Source organism: Siniperca chuatsi, linkage group LG3 (genome assembly GCF_020085105.1).
Source record: "Siniperca chuatsi isolate FFG_IHB_CAS linkage group LG3, ASM2008510v1, whole genome shotgun sequence".
In the NCBI taxonomy this organism is placed as follows: domain Eukaryota; kingdom Metazoa; phylum Chordata; class Actinopteri; order Centrarchiformes; family Sinipercidae; genus Siniperca; species Siniperca chuatsi.
This window is the reverse complement of record NC_058044.1, coordinates 4,894,319-4,917,298: the sequence shown is the minus strand read 5'-3', so window position 1 is coordinate 4,917,298 and position 22,980 is coordinate 4,894,319. Positions and strand designations below refer to the sequence as shown.

The window sequence follows — 22,980 nt, the reverse complement described above, 5'->3', positions numbered from 1 at the left end:
ACTTACACCTTTATTTCTCTTATTACTACATGGAATGTAATGACCTCAGCAAATTCCCAATGTAGCTCCAAGCAATGTGAACCTGAGGAGAAATTTCGTCCATAATATAATAACTCAAAACACCTGTGTAAGTGTCGAGGGGCTCTGGAACAGTGAAATCAGTTTTCATGGTGGGGAACACAAAAAGCCAAAGTGCTATTCTCTCTGCAGCTCAGTCAAAGACAGAAATCAACCAGCCAGCTCGTGTTTGTTTACTGTTTAAAATGTCACCACCTGCTGCTCTGTGTATACTTACACACACACTCACACATATATAGCCACATGGGGGGGTGGGAAAATTATGAATACTTTAATACAATCCAGTGTAACAGCCCTGTCGTACAGTACTTCTGTGAAGTTTACAGCCTTCTGAATATGTCAGAGAACTTTTTATTCACGTCTCTAATAATTTTTAAAGCTGATATTTGTGGTGTTGTTTTGTATGGCATTACGTCTTTATTACAAGGCGTTCACATTGTTTTGTCCTCTCCTGTACATAAAATTTTATGCTGCTGCTTATGTTGCAAAGATGCAAGAATGGCGGCTTTCTCCCTATTTTAAAGCACAACGTGAAGGCCATTCTGAATATAAATATTCACACTTTTTTCGCCTTTTTGAAGCCTCATAGTTGATATACAGAGAGATAAATTGTAAACCTTGTCTTTGGACTAGAGACGGTTAATTGCAGTTTCTTGGTTCTGAGTCTACTGTGAGTGTGACAAAGGACAGAGGAAGGGTAACCATATTCCCATTGAAAGCTGATTGAAAGCATAGAGGAAGTACTGTTCACTGCTATAAAAGCACTGCTGCTGTGTCAAATCTGTGAAGGAAAACAATAATGATTATAGATATTTCCATAAGGGTTCGAGAGAACTGACAGATGAAATATGAGAATGTAAAGCTCTAGCTGCTAATCCTTTGGACTAAATCAAAATTAAGTGCATACATTTTGATTTGCTTAACTTTTCATACCATTGTGAGGGTAAAGTGTTATGCTAACATATGGCAGCAATTGTAGTCCCTTTTCTGCATCAACCCTGCAATACAACTGCAGACAAATACACTGTAAAACTACCATTTAACCTGTCAAACCATCCAGATGACATATAATTCCTAGTAATTTGTAGCTCTCAAAACAGCTATTGTTACTCATATTGCTACCCAGTTATTTGATTGTTGTAGAAAGCTGTTTGCTAAGCTCCTAAGCTCTAAACACACAAAAGAGGATTTATTTTATAAATTCTACACCAGAGTTACCACTAATTACGATCTGTACTACAAAAGTAGAAATTTTGTGTTGCAACTAACTAATTCAACTATTAATTTATCGATATTTTACAAATAATCCATTCATCCATCATTTACTCATAAAATGTCAAAATTATTTAAAATGGTTGACATGACTTTGCAACCTACGGAAGTGTATACTATGGGATATGGGGCACTGAATTTGATGAATTTACTGTTTATCAGACCACAGATGAGACAAGAAATAGGATTAGAAAAACGATAGAAGCTGCAGCGTTTCTGGGGGCCGAGACTCACAGATTACTGTACAAAAACACCCAACTTTTATAACTTTATTCACTGATTTTGGTGAAATTGGATGATGATGATGATGATGATGATGCTTTATTGTCAGATCGAGTCTGAAACGTTTCTTGCATCACAGCAGCTGCATTTTGCAACATAAAATCATATTTTATGGAGAAAATATTTTCTGGTTTTCCCGCTGATGTCCTCCGGCTGCTCTGCCTCAACTCAGTGATTTACGGAGCTTCCTGATGGGCAGATAGCATTACTTGTTGCTAAGTAACCACTAATTGCTGCTTAACTAGTTCGCGGTCCTATCAGCTGACTCTGCCCGCACTGGTATCGCTGAGCACCAGCTGAGTGTGTTGCCAGGTATTTCCATAGAATGACAATTTAACATGGTATGGGAAAACATAGAAGGTACTGGGAGTCATCAGTTTGTCTGAGATAGAAGGGATAAGTCAGCTAGAGGATGGATTAACCTTACAAAGCCCACTGTTAAACTACTGCAAAACAAATTTGGGAAACACTTTATACTAAGGGACACATATTCACCATTGATTAGTTGCTTATTAGCATGCATACTAGTAGCATTATGGCTCTTTATTAGTCATTTTAAAGCACTTATTAATGCTTTTTTCTGCATGACCATATTCTACAACTACTAGGCTATTAACTACAAGCACCTGAAGTTTGATCATGCAAATGAGACCCTACTGTCCTTCGCTAAGAAATGTGACACCCACATTACCCCTGAGAAAAAGACATAGAGGACATAAAATCCAGAGGCCAACTTCTTCCCTTGTTGATGAAGAATTAAAATGCTAGTTGGATATGTTGCTCAGTTAAGATTCTGTTAAATTATGCTGTACTGGAAGTGTGAAATACTGAAAATGCTATTTAGCTACAAAAGAGCAACTTCATATTGACCTGTGTAGGTTTTATGATGAGGAGTGTTAAATGGACCATGCCTCTGAGAATCAGAAAATCTGTGTGATCCTTTACACACCGAAAAGCTCTGTTAGCTGAAACGTAAACATCAAGTTTAGGCAGTACATTTGTTCATAGTCTTGAAGAAATTTGAAAAAATATTTGAATAGATATGTCTGAAAATCTCTGAAGTGGTCCATTAACAAAGGAGCTATTTCTACTTGTGCTGACTTCTGTGGTCTTCTACTACTGAATGGGAATAGAACCTGTGCATCTCAAAAGATCTCCATATTTTTCAAGGTGTAATCCATCACTTAAGAATAGAGTCTGTTAATTGCAGTAGTTGTGTGTTACAATGGATTTACTTTCAAGTGTGAAGAGGAGGCAACTTTAGAATAGGGAACCTGTGTGGGTTAGTGTCAAACTACTAGTGAATTGGTTATGAGCAAGACCTCATTTTAGAATGGGCAACATATTCTGAGTTAGAAAGACTCAATTCAGAGTTATTTGGACACTATTAACTCGTAGTTTGTGTTTTGTTACATAAGAATGAGTATTCTTGTGGTACTACCACCTTAAACGCCCATACTGAGCATAGCATATTAAGAGCATAATTCATGTACAACAATGTCCTTACTTGCTATCAATAAGCAGTAATTAGGATGTTGTTGATTGAAAATGTTAATAGCCTAGTAGTTCTAGAATATGGTCATGCATTATAAGCCATTTATAAGTGCTTTATAATGACTAATAAAGAGCCAATATGCTACTAAAATGCATGCTAATAAACTAGTAAAAAAGTCATGTACCTTAATAAGTGTTACTCAAATGTCTATAGTCCATAAGGTTTTAGCTGTACTTGAGTTTTTTTTTACTCTTTGCCTTCATCGTTGTCATGGGAAAAATACTTCAACTGAACTGTCATTTATTTTTTCTAATAATTACAATCTGTGTCACATGAAGTTATACATTCATTGCCGAATAGGGAAGGCATATTTGAGGGTTCTCAAATGGTGCAGCATCGTAACAATGGAACTTTGTTTCCATTTGTATAAAGAGTTTGTATAAAGTGAAAGGCACATGTGCTGCATTAAGTTCACACTGATATTCAGCAGGTATTGGTCTTTACATCCCAGTATTGTCAACTGAAATGTTTCTATATCATGTACAGATTAACTGGTATGTTAGTGCTTTAAATGGGCATTGAAATAGTGATGAGCTACCTACAGCTCATCTCAGAACCATTACAACAGGATACCGATTTGTGTGTTTGTGGGTGTGTGTGTGTGTGTGTGTGTGTGTGTCCATGTGTGTGTGTGCGTGTGTGTGTGAATGCCGCAAACCTTTCTGTCACTCTACATCTACCTGCCTGCCAGATCCCTGCTAACAAGGACCTAGCTCCTCGCAGGCTAATACTCTACCTGCCCATCATACACACACACACACACACATGTATAGCATACAAACTAGGCAACGGCTTGGCTGCTTTCACAGACCGGTGCAGGACTGACTAATCAGAGTGACTCACACATCTTTGTGTGCCCAAGACCTGGCCTCATGCTTAATGCAGGATGTCAGGAAGTACACACACACACTAGCATGGAGGTGAAATCTACTCTGTATTTGGTGTGTGTGCTTGTCTTAGTGTCACCAACGTTGTCCGTCTATGGCTCTGAATTTGTCTCAATCAATTATATACCTGCGATAAGACCTTGACAGCTCTGTGTGTTGGCTGTTGTTGTTGTTGTGTTAGTGTGTGTGCTTAGGTGTTGTCCCTGTCAAAACAGTGTAAATGTCAGACAGCAGCTAGTATCGCCCTCTAAGAAGGAAAGACCAATCAAATGAACAGAGAGGAAAAAGAAAGAGAAGCCAGGCAAAAAATGAGACAAAGAGAGGAAAAACAGCCAATAGAAACGGAGAGAAAAAGAGGCCAAAACTGAAATGGAGAGAGTGGAAGTGCAGCTCCTCCAAACGTAAATAATGCCCCTTCTTTACCAAAGAAATGCCCTTTATTAAATGACAAATAGTTAAAGCTCCATTAAGCTATATGTCTCATAAAATGTTTAATCAAATGACTCCCTGGGGGTGAAAATAACTGCAAATACCAATGAGAATCAACACCCCAGTCTGCAATACTGTGCAGCATTCAGCCACTTCCACTGCTCCATATTGTAGATTCCCAACAGTTCTTAAGGATATCCACATGTATAGCCTCAGTTCTACCTGCCCAGCACGAAACAGCTGAGAGCCTGACTTGGGAAGACAGTTGAGCATCTAGCGGCTAAGAGCAGTTTATTCAATATATATATATATATATATATATATATATATATATATATATATATATATATGGAGTAAGAGGACTCCAATAGGATGTCCACTTTGTATTGTTTCTACTAGATGTAAGGATGCAGGTTAAAAATAAAAAAAACATTCACATTCAACAAAGCGTAAGGTGAATCCCCATTTAATGATGATTTATTGGAAACCATAGCCAATATGCCAAGCTTTTATTGTCCTCTTCACGCCCGAAAAGTACACACATCAGAAGACAAGTTAGCAACACAATGACAAGTTAGCAACACAATGACGATGAACGAACAAAAGTCAAGGTAAAGCTCCACCCGTCTGTCCTATAGTGGAGCTACAGCACGAGGAGCATCCAAAACCCTGTAAATTCGCCATATGCCTCTACATGCTCTCCCTGTGTGTCTCGCAAACACTCCACCAGATATGAAAAGATTATCTTCCTCATTGGAGGCAGATATCCTACATTATTTCTCCAAACAGCTTATGTTTTCCATGTCAGAGAGCTGTCAGCAGAACTGAAATAACCACACCACTGTAAGGAACAGCTCCATGTAGAAATCTGAAAAGTATATCAATCTTGAAGTCTTAAGAAATGTACTAAACCTCCACTTAGTCTCAGATGAGGAGATGATCCAAAAATTCTTCACTCACTTGTGACGCGGCGATTGAAAAACAACATCAAATATGAAACAATCAAAAATAATAAAACTGAAAACCTGACATCAGGTGTTTCAGCTGTTCAACATTCTGACAGAACATACTGTCCTTTCAAATGCCAAGTGCGGTTTCAGCAGAGCCTAACGCTTCACTCCACTCAGTTGATTTTCATGTGTGCGACTTTGGCAGGTACAGATGAGTTAGCAGACCAATAATAAAGTGTTTAGTACTGAATATTTAGCAAGCTGCACACTGCTGAGCACACGCTCCTGCTGAATATGAATTCAGGGGCAACAAATTTGCCATCTTGCAGTACTGAGAAAACATGTCAGTACTTGTGTAAGTGTGTGTGTGTGTGTGCTGAAGCACAGTTGCAAAGAATACAGAATTTAACTTAAGTGCTTAAAGCCCCCCAATCCCTCTCTCACACACACACACACACCACACACACTCCAAGAAAGCAAATTGGCTGCATGTGCGAGGCTATATTCCCTCAACCAAACGACTCGCACAGCATACACACATTAACACACATTAACACACACATGCACAGGCACACCGAGGCACACTTCAGCTGTTCAGCTGCATCTGCCAGAGCGCGAGGCTCGCCTCAACCAGTGTATCAGCCATAGCTATGGTTTATTTATATCTGTGACTTGGCAAGGATTCACATAAAGATTGAACTGGAGCATACAGCCATGCAGACGCAGACACACATATGCATGCACACACACACACACACACACACACACACACACACACAGTTGCAGTGATGCAGCCAGTCACACACTCACTTGGAAACACTTAAACAAAAAAAAGAATGGATGCAAACAAAATAAACTTGTGCACTCGTACAGCACAAAGTCGGAGACAAAGCCACAATTATTGTCACAGCTATTGTTCCTGCTCATGTATCACACACTCATGTACACACACACTGCTAGAATATCTGCCTTTAGATGGATGCAAGCGACCCCGGATTTGGTACAAAGTAGAATGAGGGCTGACATAAGTAGAGAGGATGGACAGGAGAGGACAGGGAGATTTAACCCGACAGGACAGACATTTCAGTTTTCCTCATCAGAAATCTATCAACCACACAAACACACACAAGCACATACCCCACATGTCCTTCCCACACATGGCCCTGAATAATTGAAACTGCATTTAAACCGAATGTTTGTGAAAAGTGGCTGTCTGGGCTCTGTCCTTGTTTGTATCCTAATGGCTGAGATTGTATCAGAAGATTTTGGCTCTCAGGCCAAAGAAATGCATGTGAACATTTACTTTTTAGGCATTTCAATTATTCTTTTATTCACAGGGTTTTTCAGTACACGAGCAGGTAGGGGTTCCCAGTCTCATAAAAGGACACCTGTGGATATTGAGGAATTGAAAATGAGACCTGTTTATTGAAAAACAGCTGGAACACAATTGTTTGTCCATTTGCCTGAAATGGCCATTTTTATGTCATTTTTTGTTTGGTATGAATGAATACTATGAATACAATCCTGTAAACATTAAAAGGGTTATTACAGCCAAAATATGTTGACTTTAAATGACCATACCAGTGGTTTTGCCTATTTTAGACAATTTACTACAAATTACATATACTTTACTTCAAAGCTAAGCATTTTGAAAACCATAATGCTGTGTTTTACACATTTGAATGTTTCTTTTTCATATTAGAGTGACCTTACCATGTGATGTGTTAGTGATGGTAGCAGCATGAGGAAAATTGCATCTCCTACATTTCCCAATTTTTTTATTTTTTTTTGTGATTAAGTCTGAAGAAGTCCAATAAATAAATATTAAATAGAATAGAATAAATATTTGATGAGATGCTTTAATGAAGAAGTTTGATAAAGCAGAATGCAAGGATTGCAGTTGCATCAAGTCCACCAAACAATTGGCTCGCTCAGCATCTGAAATGGCAGAGGGGATAGTATTAAAACAGCCAGAAATTAAAGATTTTTGATTTAAGTTTTACATACATTTAAAATAAAAGTTACATTATCAATATAAGAAAATGCAAACTTTTTTAAATCAGTCTGCTTCAACTGCATTACCAGGGTATGATAATGTACACTGACAAGAATTAATGCAAATATACTGTTACATACTGTAATGGACTGTAATGGATTACGGTGACCATTATGTTTGCATTAATAGTTTGAAGAGTCCACTAATAGATCTTTAGATGGATATATTTTAATTTATGGGAAATTTTATAGGGAAAAATGAAAACTAATGCATGCCTGGAACCGTGAAAAAATACATCCGCTAAAACTGTATTCATGACTTTAAGAAACTTTAGGAAATTGTCTTGCTTAGTTTTAAAATCTCCTTTACAGGAGTGTCACTGCTGCAGCACATAGAATATAGAATACTAGTTTATACTGGTTATAAAACATATAACACAAACGTGTAATTAAATAGACAAAAGATGGGATTTGAAAGTAATCAAAATAAGATCAAATTGTTAAAATAACAGTAGTCAGTGTTCCATATAGTATATATTCAATAATGGCCGGCAAATATATAGTATACATACATTTAGAGCTTAAACTTGTGAACACACTTACAACTGACATGCTCTGACAATTAAAGAGTAGCAGTTTTTAAAGCAGGCGTTCATGCCTTCCCTGTTCACGCTCTGACTGGCCACATCTGTGGCTGCACGTCTCGTGGCTGAGAGCTCATTGCTGGATTTCAGCACCATGGACAGATGTCTGCAAAGCTGAGCTCATCTGGCCGTGAAGATTTCCAGCACCTCGGACAGAGACACATTCACACTCAGCTGTGAACGCTCCACTTCGCTGGGAAACTTTTCAGAACATCATCCTTCATTTATTCATACTGTCTTCCAACTTATTCTTTCCTTTTTCTTGAGGGTCTTGGGCAGCTAAAGCCTATTTGGCGAAATGCAGAGAGACACTTTGGACAGGCCACCAGTCCATCACAGTGCTAACACAGACATGCAGACATTCACAATCATCCCTGTGGGCAGTTAGAAGTCTCAAGTTTACCTGAGCTGAAGTGTGCTTGGACTGTGGCCTGGAAATTGGACCTGTGCTAACTACTTATTGGCTTTGAATGGGTAGTCACATGCCCAAAATGGCCTCATATCATCTGGCTTTGTGCATACATAAACTGGTATTTATCACAAGAACATTTCGGACTTCAACAACCAAAATCCAGACTTTCTGTAAATTTTCTATAAACTAGCCACAGCCAGCCAGGCTGACAGCTCCCTAGTATAAACCATTCATAAAACTGTGTATACAAAAGTAAATACTTAATTTACAATATTTAATTATTCTTTACATATTAGTGACATGCCTGAAACACAGAGACCTCCAGGTTGAATCGGTTTGACCATGAAACAGTCCCCAGCTGGCTGCAAACCTTTTCCAAAACCAGACAAACTGACGTCAAATAGCCTTGACTGATTTTTCACAAACATGCCAGCTCGCTGACTTACTTACTCTTTATTCTGTGCATGCATAGCAACACACACACCTAAACAAATCACAGTCCTAAGTTTTTGCACCAGAAAGGAGCCATTACATTTTATGAAATGGAAAAAGTTGCTTGTTTTCAAAGACGACAAAGGATAGAATTAAAAGACAAAGAAACTGTTGTTACAACTAACCCGTCTGCACAGTGATACACATCAAATTACAGGAAAAGGCTTACACCTGTAGACAGATACCAACAGTAAGCCCAAGTGAAACAGCCTTGGGCACTTTCTTTCTTTCTCTTTCTTTTTTCTCTCTCCAGCAGTGTGTTCAGAGCGCAGGCCTGCTGACTGGCTTCAGCTTGCCTTGATCCTTGTTCAGCACCATGGACAGCTCCAAAAAATTAAATAAATTCCACTGGCCTCTGGGTGTTTCAGGACGATTCAGTCCTTCACTCATCTGCAGCATAACAAATACATCTGACCCTGTCTTCTTACTATGAGGAACCCTTTACAGAGCATTGTGGTCTTCTTTTTGTGTATGAGGGGAAAAAAGTGAAAGCCTTGAAATTAGATTTTACTAATACCAAAAAGAAGGAAAGAAACAAACAAACACAGAATAAATTATTTATGTTTTCTTTAATAATCCAAGCTTTCCCTTACCTGCCTAATGATGGCTTTAAAAATGTATTCGCCTTATTTGTTATTCTTGCATTTTGTTGTTTTTGTTCCATCCCATTTTGTATGAACTTTTGATGTCATTTGGTTTCTGTCACCCAGTTTACTTGCGTTTCTGTTCTTCATGTTGATTGTTTGCTTTGTTTCTTGTGCAGATATTGGAACCATTTTTTGCAGCCCCTCAGGGTCTCTTCAGCTTTGTACACACTGCACCTTTTGGACTGCTTATGAAAGATAACAATGAGCACACTCTATTAGAGTATCTGAAAAATGCAGGTACTGGGTGAACTGCAGAATGAAGACTACAAAGGTGTTAGGCACAGTGGAGCTTTGAGCTAAATGCTAACATCAGCATGCTAACATGATCACAATAACTGTGTTAATATGCTGATGTTTAGTTGTTCAGATGTTCACCTTCTTAGTTTAGCATATTAGTATGCTAACATTTGCTAATTAGCACTGAACACAAGTACAGCTGAGGCTAATGGGAATTTAATTAGTTTTGCATGTATTTATTTAGTCATAAACCAAAGTATTGAACAAATTAAAACTTTGACCTGATGATGGCCCTAAATGAAAAGTGAGAGGATGACCAAGTCATTAGGATTCATCATCTGGAGACCATAAATGTATGTACAAAATTCCATGGCAATCAATCAAATAGTTGTTGAGATATTTCAGTCTGAACCAAAGTGGTGAACTAACCAACTGATGGACAGATTGACATTGCCATCCCTAAAGCCACGGTACTAGCATAGCTAAAAAGTCAAACTTATTGACTCACTTTAGCAATATACAACACAATTTATCAAAATTTACATTAGCAATCTCAGAGACCAATATTGAACAAATTTGAATCCTACACTGATTTTTCTGTCTGTGATTTTCAAAAATAATACCTAAATCTAAATTATCAATTGTGACGAGTACTCTTGTCTTAAGATGCATCTCTTGTCTCCATTGGCCTGCGTCCACATCACGTGACAGTGGAAAATGCAGTATTTTAAGATACTTTCTGCATTAAAATGCATTTTGATAACATTTCTAGCAAGAAATGTGCATTTTATTTTCATAATCTTCGTTCAGTGAATGTATGTGATCATTGTGATCATTAGTTTTGTTAGTTATTACGAAGATTCTCTCAGGTCTCAGATCGTTGCTATGGATGCTGCTACACGTACCCTACGTAGGGAATTGTGGGTGGACTTGGCACGTTCAACTCGTGTTTTGGGCAGTCTGCCATCAGTGGGCTTCATTCCATTTCAAATTACTGCCGGTCGGCCATAACCTGAATCCAAACTCCACTATCTCTGTTGAGGAAAGGCATTTTATAGCCTGTGATTGTAAAATGTGAAGTTGCTCATTTAATTTTATATTTCCAAGAATATGTGGTTGAGGATATTTAATTATGAAATCGCCTTTCTTAAGAAGGGGTTATCAAACTGGACTTTACATTTCACATCCCTCAATTAATCCCTGCACTTGTCATATATATCATCAAACTGGACTTTATACTGTGCATGGCATTCAACCTCTACTGTTACATAATTAAATTATTTATCGCATGTCACATTTAATTTTTGCTCTTGTCACCTTCATATATTTCATACACTTAATTTCTTTGTCCATAGCACAGTCCATATTTCCTTTGTACAGTCAATATTTTATATCCCATTTCAAAACTATTACTATTCCATTCTGTAAATAGATTTTAAAATGTCAATTTAATTTTAATATTACTTTGTTTATTTAATTATTATTACCTTACTTTTGTCCGTTTTTATTCTTATTTTATTCTTCTCTTCTGTTGCGTTTTTTAAATGCCAAGACACATTCTTTGTATGCTTGCACTGGCTAATAAAACAGATTCTGATTGAATGTCATGCTGACATAAAATCCCAAAACCAAGAATCATAAAGATACAAAAAATCTCCAGGGTTGTGTAAAAAGTAGCCTATGCATGCCTCAGTATTTGATGAATTAAAACGAGTTGGTCTTTACAGCCATAACCCAAGGACTTCAGGCCTTCCTCCAAGCCTGTAGTACTAATGCCCTAGATTGTCAGCAGTATTGTCTGAAGGTGACTCATTTTGGTCACAAGTTCCACTAAAAAAGAAAAAAACAACAAACAAAAAGCTTCATTTTATATCAGAATCAGAAATACTTTATTGATCCCCGAGGGGAAACTCTTTGGTACAGCTGCTCACTATCACGTCACACAGGAGAAGAAGTACTAATAGAATAGAAATAGACACAATAATAAATAAATCTGCAAGCAAATCATATAAAATCATAATCATAAATGATACACTATAATACACCTAATCAAAATAAGTACAAGTGGGTATGAAGTATAGAGCTAAGTAAATGTACAGTACAATGTAATAATATAAGTAATAGTAGTGCAATCATGTGTACTGTCAAGTTGAGTGTAGCAGATTTAACCAGCTTATTGGGCGGTGGATATTGCACAGCAGTAATATAATTAAACTGAGAACAGAGTATATTGCACAGGAGTAAGTAATATTGAGAATATTGCACAATATTTCAGGTACTGCAGTAATGTTAATGATCCAATGTCCAGTTGAATAATATCAGTGCCAGTTTCCCCGACACTTAGAGGGAAGACTTAAAGAGTTTGATGGCCACAGGCAGGAATGACTTCCTGTGGCACATTTTGGGGGGATGAGTCTTCCGCTGAAGGTACTCCTTTGTTTGACCAGCACGTCATGGAGTGGGTGGGAGACACTGTCCAAGATGGCATGTAGTTTGGCCAGCATCCTTCTCTCTGACACCACCACCAGAGAGTCCAGCTCCACCCCCACAATGTCACTGGCCTTACGGATCAGTTTGTTGAGCCTGTTAGCTCCGCTACCCTCAGCCTGCTGCCCCAGCATGCAACAGCATACAGGATAGCACTGGCCACCACAGACTCATAAAACATCTTCAGCATTGTCCAGCAGATGTTGAAGGACCTCAGCCTCCTCAGAAAATAGAGGCGGCTCACACCATGAGACTGAAGGTGGCAGGACTCTGTGTGGTAGCTGAAGTCCGTGGTGTGGATGGTGAAGAGGAAGGGAGAGAGGACAGTCCCCTGAGGGGCCCCAGTGTTGCTGATCACGCTGTCCGACACGCAGTGCTGCAGACGCACATGCTGTGGTCTGCCAGTCAGGTAGTCAACAATCCGGAATATTGGAGATAAACCAATATATTTAATATACTGGAGCTACACCAATATCATCGTTGGAAAGGTCGCAACCTAGAGAATAAGACATGTCGGTATGAAGAGTCTTCATGGCTCCTGCTTTGAGATACTGACCCTTGAACCTTGACCTTGGTGCATGTTTCAAGGCTTATCCAGCAACAAAAGAGGCTAAAGACATGGGACCAACTGTTATAGAGAGATCTTGACTTCTGATATCATGTGAGCATAGTCAACAACTGGGGGTGCCGTCAAATAAGATAAATTTCATTGATCCCACACCTGGGAAATTCGCTTGTTACAGCAGCTCAAGATTCAACACGTACAGGAAAAGGTTGATAGATAAAATAGAGAAGAGAAAGTAAGAGCTTTAAACACTATATACACCTGTCATTAAACAGATGTGATGGATAATTGCACAGAATACTTCCACAGAAATTGTAATACACACAAGGTGTACAGCATGCAGCAGGAGGTAGTTGCACAGTGTAAATAAATTTAATTGCACAGGAAATAATTTCACAGCGTAAGTTTAATTGAAATGATATATATATATATATATATATAAAGATATAATATACAGTACTATATATATATTTTCATGCTTTTAGGCTGTAGAAAGTCGTCTTTCCAATTGTTTCGTATATGGAGAACAAAACTCTGTAAAACGGTTCAACCAGACCGACAACTGAAAGGGCAGAAAGAGACAAAGATACCTCTGAGCAACAGTTAAATAAGAATATAAGAAATCAGCAGTCATTGGTAAAAGAAATTGGAAGCCTACCATTAAAATCTGTGCAGAGTAAATGGAGCAGTTCCTCTGAGCATCTAATATTGCCACGGATGGTTTTACAGTGGAGTTAATTGAAAGCCCGGTGCGTCTCATACAGATGCTAAAGGGTACCTTGTGCGTCTGTACGAGACGCCAAGGGGCGTGACAAAGCGTCGATATTTGATGACCGGAGAAAGAGAATAGGTTTTCATATGTACTCACTTTCATTCATAATTTTGGCATCAGTGTGGCATCACGTAACTGAGTACATAACCTTGGTGTTACTCACACAGTTTGTATTTCTCTTCAGGTTTAAAATTATGTTCAGGATTTATATGTAAAATAAACCAAACTTAATGCTTAAAGTGGCTGATGAGAACTTGGTCTCACTCACTGTTAACGTTCAGATCACTGGTGTCAGGGATGATTACCACTTGGCTTCTCAGACTCACTGATAGACTATGATAGACTATTTTGCCCACTGCTCAGCAAAATCACTGATTGGCACCTGGAGGAACAAGATGTGGTGGAATATCACTTCCTAAATGGAGCCAGTTTGCTGATTGCCAAAAACTGTGATGAAGCCTCTTCCAGATTACAGGCTACTGTGAATTTTAGCAAACAAAGAGTAGAAGATGGCCGAATGAACTGCAATCAGGAAAATGATTCTGTATGCCTGTGTTTATGTGTGTCTGCATGCTCACACATATGCCACACACTGGAGTTTGAATTCAACAAACATTAGAGGCAGAGCTTGTCTGGAGGCAGAGATAAGCTCACTGAGTTAAGCCTCAGTGGGTGGAGCCAAACAACAGCTTCTCTGGTCACACACACTGGTTACACACACTGGGCGGAGAGAGGGCATAGCTAAAGAGCTAAGAGTTAAGTTTATTATGCCAATTGTTTCTCACCAAAACGCATTGTGTGTATCCTCAAGGCCCAAGAAACGCGTTGAATGCATTTCCCTCCCCAAAACATTTTCAAAGCCAGTGTAAGCACTCAGCCAACCCTCCCTGAATAAATAAAGTGTGAAGCTAGAGCTCTTGTAACTAGTAACTTTTTGCCTTAAAGTTTTGCTATCTGACCCGGCTTGTACAGCTTCACGCTCAGGTCTGATTCAGGTCTGGGTACTTTCAAATGCAATTTATTAAGAAATGTCTCCCTCTCGCTGACTCAATCTCTCTGTGATGGTTTCTGTACATAGTTAATGAAACTGAAGTGTTTGTCAAGTTCAACTGGAACACAAATTTGGAGTTTACCTGCCACATTACTGGGTAAAAGGCTAATTCAAACTTGATACTGACTAACAGGTGAGGCAGATGGTTTATCATTATGAGATCCTGTAGTGCCATGGGCAGGTAGTTGCCAGAAATGTGTTTATTGTTCTTGCCACTAAACATGTCACAGAAATAGCTTATTGGCTATTTGAAGCCTGTTGTGTTTTGTGCTGGTGGGCTTTTTTGGCTTATTCTGTATAGTCCTTATAAACGTTATGGGCATTCTCAGATTTTTTTTTTTTTTATATTTTCTAAGAAAGCCTTTCTGTGTGTTCAAATAGAGTGTTTTCCTTTCTCTTTAAAAAAAGGAATAACTAAAGTGTAATGTTGCTTCAGGTCTGAGGGTGGGACAGGTACGGTCCATGTTTGGGTCTCAATGTCACGCCCATACAGACCTCTCCGGTGGCGATCATGTCTATCACAGTCTCAGCAGGGTTTAACACTGTGACTGTTAACTGTTGGTAAACGTGTGAACACTGCATGGCAGGGCACCATTTTGTGTAAAAGTGTCACAGTGGCAGCCCATAGTGAGGCGGAACATTGCTGCTTTCTAAGCTTTGGCGAGAATATCTGTGGGCAAATAGCGGAAAACCAGGCACCACGTCGAGCCTAAGTGCCGCAGCAGCAGTCCAAACTGCTAAAGTAGTCGGCCTAGCTGAGAAACTGGAGAAAAGCAGCAGAAACCAGGCAACATTTTGTGTATATCAATCAGTAGTTTATTCAGTACTGAGCTAATTCAGCTCACAGCTAGGAAACTGAGAAAATGGTAAAAATCCATAAACCACCTCACAACATAACATTAGGAGATCCATATCATAGCTGACATGGAAAAATCCAATGGATTTTACAATTTCAGTGTTTTTCTTTTCTGAATTACAACTTTACACAGTTTATTAAGTTCAATGAGCCTTGTGCCAGTGATGCTACTTAGATTCATTTCAAAAAGTAAGTGGATGTCTATGGAAAATAAAAACAGTTTTCTTTATATCTGAAAAATAAACCGGATTAAAGAAAAGAAAACGGAATTTGTTAATGCTACCTACATTTTAATATGATTTCTACTTCTATTAGTTCACTCAGCATCTGGTTTCGTAAGACTGTCAGTTTTAACTCCCATATTACTGTAACTTTTCCTCCCCACAGTCTAAATACTGTACAGTATAATGCTGAGTAAGTGGTCAGATCTCTCTTAAAAATAGGTTTTATTCTCCCTGAAACTGATTCACAAAATAAAATCCTTTCCACATCTTTCTTCAGCTTTGGGTATTAAGGGACACAATGCAAAAACTCTCCATCAAACCCTAACCCTAAGTAATTTTTGAAAATCATTGAGCTGTGAATGTCTCGTTTTCTTTGAAAATGTGAAAAAAGAAATCCTCCAGTGCAGTAATAATATTTTAATATATTTTCAATACAAATCAACTTGTTTCATCAATTTTCAAAAATAAAGTGTCAGTGCCTCAAAATAAGAAAGAATAAACACAACAATCAAGAAAACACATGATTGAAGGAAATTTGTATTGAAAACAGGCTGAAGTTATATCACATTATGTTCATTTGACAGATGCTTTTGTGCAAAGCGACTTACATTTCTGTCCCCCTTATACATCAAGAGGAATCACAAGTCCAGTGTCATGCTCAAGGACACTTCAATATGTGGAGTCAGGGATCAAACCGCCAACCTAACAATTAATGGCTGACCCTTTCTACCAACTGAGCTACAGCTAGATATACACCTTTTTAGGAAGAGAGGACTTTTAGCACTCCATAATTAACAAAAGTGACTTGTTAATATAATATAAATGAGGTTTAAATGAGAAAGCTGTTGTACAAAACTACAATAAGTTTTCTATTATATATTTAAATAGATTTCACGACCCTTTTTATGTAAATACTTTTTAACTTTCATTGTGCTAAGATTCAAAGAACATTCTCTACGCATCTTTAGCTCTCACACATCATCTTCCTTCTTGATCGACAACTCTGTCGGATAATTTCACTATAAAAAGCAGTTTTCATTCTCGTGTGTCAGTTCCCAGTGGAGGACAGACTTCAGCTTATTTTTGGATGATGGATTTGGCTTTTAAGTTAATGACAGGAGACTGTTTTGGTCTGATAAACACTCCACGCTCACTCTTGACAAGTAGCTGGAATGAAAGCGAGGCTCCACACCTTTCAAATTGGAGAAAAAAACAACGTGAAGACAAACCCAGACAGCTAAAAATGGGATTTTAAAAAATTGATTAATTGTATATTTGTAACAGAAAACGTCGCATGAAACAGTTGAGGTCGCAGGAATCTGTGCCGATGAGTGTGGTGACTGTCCTGCTGAGTAGCAGACACACACAAATGCAAGAAACTATAAATGTATGTGTAATGTACACACAGGTTTGCACGGTTTGACAGTAGATATACTGTATGTATACACACACCACACACACACAGGCTTCGGCACACAGTGGCAAAGCTGCCATTCAATGTTTACTACCTTGACAAATAAAATAACTGTCAGTATAACTGCAAATAAACTCTCTCTCTCTCTCTCTCTCTCTCTCTCTCTCTCTCTCACACACACACACACACACACACACACACACACAACACACACAATACTTTACAAAAGCAAACGTAACACACAAATACACAGAGGTTCAATACTTGGGCCATTGTATTTTTAACTGCACTGTCATGGCTGGAGCCTGTCCATCATTTAAACAACCTCAAACACAAACACACACTCACACAATGTCAATAACCTTAATTGCTGTCTGCCTCACTAAAGTTGTCACTAAGCCTCTGACCTCCTCCTGTCATGAATACACACTATTTCCCTTCACCTCTTATGTACACACAACCACACATAAACACAGGCACACACACACACACACACATTCACTCACTCTCTCCCTGTCTACCTATCCATCCACTGCGAGCTGTCATTTATGTCAATCATCCACTATCACAACTTCCTTTTTTAAATTCTTCTCATCCTCAGTTCCCTCTGTCACTCCCAGCTTTACTGTATATACAGCATATCTTACTTTCTCTCAGTCCCTCTTTATCTCCCCATTTCACCATTTACTCAACTCTCTCACTCTCTGCTTGCAGCTGAAAGCCTGAATGGAAGAGAAATAGGGTCTGTGGCAAAGAAAAGTGCTGCAGAGAGCCCATAAAGTGGTTCATACTGGGTTACATGTTTATTAGGTACACTTAACTGGTGTTGCACCGCAAACTGTAGCCAATTTAGTCTGGATATGCCATGCAATTGAGACATTTTTTCACTGCGTATCAGGGAATAGACAGGGGTATGCTGAAAATGAACAAGCTCATATGACGTGTCATCTGACCACGCCAGTAGGCAAAAGTGCCACTAAAATTCATCACACTCCCACTGACCTGTACTGTTGAAGTCAAATCTGGATTTGTCCAAACACTCAACTTACCTTCACTACTCAGTGATCAAGTTTTGATGTCCAGTGCAGACCCACGTCCTTGAGCTTAGCTGATTCAAGACGATGCCCATTCAAGACGTGAAATTCTGCACACTATTGCTGAATTTGGAGGTGATTTTCCTGGTTGTGTCCCCTTTCTAAACCATCAAACCCTCAAGCTGTTGCCATCCATACAATCTGAGATCCCTACTAGTTTTTTTGCTCTTCACATCACTCTCAGCAAACCTTTCAGTTGTTTGTGCTTGAAAATCCCAAGACAACAGGTGCTCTAAAATGGGCGTGTCAATTGCCAAAGATCATGCCATATTCAAAGTGAGTAAAGTTTCACTTGTTTTGCCTCTACTGTGACTCTGAACACTAACAGATGTTCTGCCTAATATCACATACCACATTCACATAATGTCTGATTTGTTAGAATGCACAGCTGGTGTACTTCATAAACTGGCAATTTGGTGTATTTTCCCATATGAAATTCTAACAGAATTTGCACAGGGAAACCAGGACTCACCAACATTAGATCTTTCACCTCTTTAATCCCTTTGGGTGCTGTCAGTATAAAGCAACACAGATCTGTCAGGGCCTGACAGGATTTCTGGATAATGAAGTCTTCAGACTTCAAACTGCTGCCTCCCTGGCCAGCAAGGTGTGAGAACACTCTTTAATTTTTTATTTTGGCCACATTGTCACTCTTAAAGGCTTACACTTTTGCATTGCACCTCTCAGAGATCATTTCTTGATCAAACTGTGCTGTGATATCTTTTCCTTAGATTTCCTGTTGATGAAGTTTCATTTTCTTTTGTCTGTTCAACAGTAATCACACGGTAAGAAGCTCTTGCTGTTCATGCTAAAACCCCAGTTTTTCTATTTAATCAAATCAGCATTTTTAGAACATGAAATGCTAAAGCTTTCTTGATTAGGGGAACCCACTGCATCCCCACTGTGTTCCATCAATCAATATTATTGGCAGTAACACTGAAATTCATTTCTGTGAAAATTGCAGGTTATTTATTACTTTCAGATTCTGTATTCTTCAGGTGCCAACATGAGCACATTCATGGTAACTGCCAATATGCCTGAGCTAGTCAACCACTGGGATTATCTGGCTCTGCAGAGAATATAAACACTCAGGTCCCCAACCTCTAAAAGGCTCATCGCTAAGCCGATCTTTGTCTGCTGAATAATAACGACGGAGATGTTTCTGCATCTGAGATGCATCGAAATGTTCAGACTGGCTGAGACACCTACTGAGGTGAAGCCATGTACAGATCAGAGAGATGAATGACTTACATGGTACATTCATGGCTGCTCACACACATACAGAACGAGATTAAAGAGAAAGAAAAAGACAGAGAGATGCTGCAGATTTTGATTTATTTTTGGATTTTAGGGTTTGTTTAGCAGACTTTTAGGCACTTTTCTCACTTCCTGCTTAGAAATTAGCCTACTGAATCTCATTAGGGTTACATACACACACACACACACACACACACACACACAAAAGAAGTTACAGTATATCAGGTTGATTGTACCTGGGAGCTTTGAATGTACCACAACAAATAGCAGGGCCATTTGGGAAATTGAGGAGGATCACATACTTACAGTACATAAAGGGAGTCATTCGCTCATTCACACACATACATGTTCACGTCACACACAGTCATACACACGTAAACAGAGTCCCTTTCACACCCCGTTGCTTTCTTCTCCAGCAAAAAGGCAGAGCGAAAGCATTTCTGGATCCCTTCATGCTTTCGCCAATAGCTACCCGCCAACTGAATTAAACCGCAGAGAGAGAAGGTGAGATGTGAATTACAAAGTGTCACCTGTCAAGGTCACTTAAACTCAACAGCTAACTGCTTTCCAAAGAGTGTATTTTCTACAAAAGACGGTTTCTTATGAATTCTCTCTCTGCTTTACTGAGACCTGTCATGGTACCTTTGTGTGTGTAAGAGAGAGAGTGACTGCTTGCTATTTAAAGCTACCTCTTCTGGGGCTGCTGTATGTGGAGCTAAAAAGATAACAAGTCCCTCAGGCAAAGAAACATTTTAATTTATTTGAATTTTAAAATGATCGAATCTCATTTTCTTTAAGTTTAATTCAGTTTCAGATAGACAGCATACAATTATATTTTAGACAATGGTGACCTTCCTACTTTGTGGCAAGAGTAAGGAAGGTCCTGTTTTATCGTGAAAATGCCCTGTGCACAAAGCCAGGTCCAGAAAGAAATGGTTTTCCCAGTTTGGTGTAGAAGAACTTGACTGGCCTGCGCAGAGCCCTGACCTCAACCCTATCCAACACCTTTGGGATGAACTGACTGAACTGCTAACTGCGAGCCAGGCCTTATCACCCAACATTAGTGCCTGATCTCCAGGGTGGACTGGCCATCTGGCAGACCGGGCACTTGCCCGGTGGGCCGACGTGCCTTTTGGGCCGACACAACTGTCTTTTTTTTTGTCTGACCAATTTAATGAAGGAACAAAACTGACAAAAATTTTACCGCTGTATTGTCCGATTGGAATTAATATTATACTAGTGGTATATAGTATAATATAATTTGAAATTATATGAATATACTAACATTATATAATTAATGTATTCATACTATACTAACATTATAGTATTATATTAACATTTTAATATATATATATAGTTACAAATATAAATATTATTCAGTAATGTTGTTAAAGTGTGGCTTGGGTTGTGTGGGTGGTGGTGTTTGGCGGTTGTCCGTGGGCCAGTCTGAGTCAAAATGTCCAGGGCCATTTTTCATTCCCAGTCCAGCCCTGCTGATCTCTCTAATGAGTGAATGAATGATCTTTATTGTCATTATACTTAAATACAATGAAATTTTGCATTGCTTCTCCTGTTGTAAGTTAAAATAAAACAAATAAATAGAATCAGTAACATAAATATAAGCAGTAGCAGCATAATATTTTAAAATAAAGTAAAATTATGCATTTACAGTTTCACAGAGGTTGAATGTTATAAATATTAATAAATATGTGCTAAATCTTTGTGTTTATAATGGTGTCTGTGGGAGCAGTCTCTGAGGGTGGGTGTTTGTGTTCTTGTTGCTCAATGGGAGCAGATCGTGGCAGAAAGGTTCCAAAATCCTGCGGTAAGCCTTCCCAGAAGAGTGGAGGCTGTTATAGTAGTGACTTTCAATAACCTTCACAGTGGATTGGTGAGCTTCTTTTCAATTTAACAAAATTAATCTAACCAGCTAACTAGCTAATTAACCAATGAGCTAACCAAGTTGTAAACAGAAGGACATAACTATGACCCTTTCACTTCAACTCCACACAATACACAAAATAGCACGCTGAGTCTGCGGTTTCTGCAGATATTGTTACTGTTGAGGTTTTAGACATTTGAAAGAAAATTAGCTCTAAAACCCAGTTGTAGTTGCAATGGAAGTTAAACGATAAAATATCCAACCCAAAAGAAATTAAAGACACTATTCAAACAGTTAATACGAGTTATACTTAAAACCATAGACCAACATAGACAGATGGTAAGGCTACATAATCAAATCCACAATTTAACAAATTGTTTACATGAATCGTGCATCAACAACAGAGGAATGACACAACAGCGCATCAGACACAAAGCTGCACACCGGTGGATTTTCAACCACAGTACACATTGTATTGTACAGTGTGCTTTATAATAATGCTGCTGTTTTGAACATCCAGTAATGTTCTTTCTACCTATATGCCTCAAGATCTAATCCTCTCAACAGAGGTAATGGTTAGTCAATTTAGTCTCTACTGAGCCATGCAGATCAACAAATAATTTTACACCTCCATTAAATCTGAACAAAATGTATGTTAATGATGATGTCCCTTTGCTTTGGCTATAATCAATCTTTTTCCAAACCACTGTGTACCACACACTGGTCACCATTAATAAGGATGCTATACAAGACTTGCATTCATTTCCTGTATGCTTATCCTAACCATAAAGATAACCCCTACATGTCTAACCCAACCCTTTTACTAACCTCAGCCTAATCATGATCCTAGTTTTAACCCAAAACCAAGTCTTAAACTTAAAATGAAAGGTTAACCTTGTGGGGATTAGACTGTTGTCCCCAGATGGGCGATGAGTCCCTACAATGTGAGTGTATGAACAATTATTGTCCCCATAAGGTGGTTAGTACAACATACAAATGTAGGTTATCTCTGTCTTTCCATTACCATAGCAATACTCAAAATTACACAGGTCCAGATTTACCACAGGTACTGTCAAAACAACAAGGCAATACAGACGCATCACCACATGTAGATGCTACTTTCTGTTGATTGACAATAATCATGAGACTGAGGACTGTTAACACATGTCTCGAATGTGACACAGGATCCACCCTTGGTATGGGAACACAGGGTCTCTGAGGTCATGGGCCCCAAGGGAGCAGCATGTGTCTATCCATAATTACACCCAGTATGTTCAGAAGATGCAAGACATCAACACCCTAAATAATTTGGATAGAATATACCACAACAAGTTCATTTTCTTGCCAGAAAATGTCCAATTCTGGCTTACATGGTTCTTAGATTTGATGAAATGAAAGTTTAATGATCCCTTTTGGGAAATTGGGCCACTGCTGCAGCAAAGGTACACAGTAAATTGAGATCACAGTAACCCAATGAAAAATGCAATACAATACAATG

The 22,980-nt window shown here is 38.6% G+C and overlaps 1 protein-coding gene across 1 annotated transcript in view; it reads right to left on the bottom strand.

The window, feature by feature from the left end:
• elfn2a (extracellular leucine-rich repeat and fibronectin type III domain containing 2a) overlaps nt 1-22,980 on the bottom strand; it is a 243,497-nt gene that overhangs the window by 206,068 nt on the left and 14,449 nt on the right. Inside the window, exon 2 of the mRNA XM_044189672.1 lies at nt 7,167-7,391. The gene's annotated coding sequence lies outside the window, so the exon portion shown is untranslated. The remainder of the gene's footprint in view (nt 1-7,166; nt 7,392-22,980) is intronic.